The following is a 408-nucleotide window of genomic DNA, read 5'->3' on the forward strand; positions in this document are numbered from 1 at the left end:
TTTTTTTTTTTTTTTTTTGCACTGTGATGAGGATGAGAGGAGATAAAAGGGGGGAAAGAGGGCACGACACACCTGATGTTCCAGCAACATTTCACTGCAGCCTTGAAAATGTCATCAAGAGGTCAAGCTCCCTGGGGGGACAAGATTATGACACTTCTCTACTCCCAGTGATCAAAGGAAAACCAATTCCTGTCACAAAACTTAGAAGAGGGCAGGGAAAATGCTGGACTTGCCAAAACCTAGCTCTGTGCACTCATTTATTCATTTGAAAATGTTGATGCAGGTCCCCTTCGAGCCAGGCCCTGGGGATGCAGAGATGAACAAACAGAAGCAACCACTTCACTCACAGAATGTATTGCCTACTGGGGGAAACACACACCATTACACACTTAATTCTGAAAAGTGCTC

This window comes from Neophocaena asiaeorientalis, unplaced genomic scaffold (genome assembly GCF_003031525.2).
Source record: "Neophocaena asiaeorientalis asiaeorientalis breed wild unplaced genomic scaffold, Neophocaena_asiaeorientalis_V1.1 scaffold547, whole genome shotgun sequence".
In the NCBI taxonomy this organism is placed as follows: domain Eukaryota; kingdom Metazoa; phylum Chordata; class Mammalia; order Artiodactyla; family Phocoenidae; genus Neophocaena; species Neophocaena asiaeorientalis.